The 203-nt window shown below is 31.0% G+C and overlaps 1 protein-coding gene across 1 annotated transcript in view; it reads left to right on the top strand.

The window, feature by feature from the left end:
* Positions 1-203, top strand: part of drd4a (dopamine receptor D4a) — a 21,717-nt gene that overhangs the window by 20,491 nt on the left and 1,023 nt on the right.

The raw sequence follows: 203 nt of genomic DNA, 5'->3' as shown, positions 1-203 counted from the left end.
AGTGGATCTCAGATGGGTAGATGTCAAAGTTTAGTCCGCATACTGTTTTAAAACCATTAAAAAAACTAAAAATTCAAATGCTATAAGATTAAATAAAATGCCCCAAAAATTCAATGAAAGTAATCATTAATGTCACCTGAAGAACGTTGTATGGAATCCTCCATGTTACTGTTGGACAATTTGGTTGAAAGAAATCCATATTT

This window comes from Etheostoma spectabile, chromosome 8, assembly GCF_008692095.1.
Source record: "Etheostoma spectabile isolate EspeVRDwgs_2016 chromosome 8, UIUC_Espe_1.0, whole genome shotgun sequence".
Lineage (NCBI taxonomy): Eukaryota > Metazoa > Chordata > Actinopteri > Perciformes > Percidae > Etheostoma > Etheostoma spectabile.
This window is presented reverse-complemented; position numbering and strand designations above follow the sequence as displayed.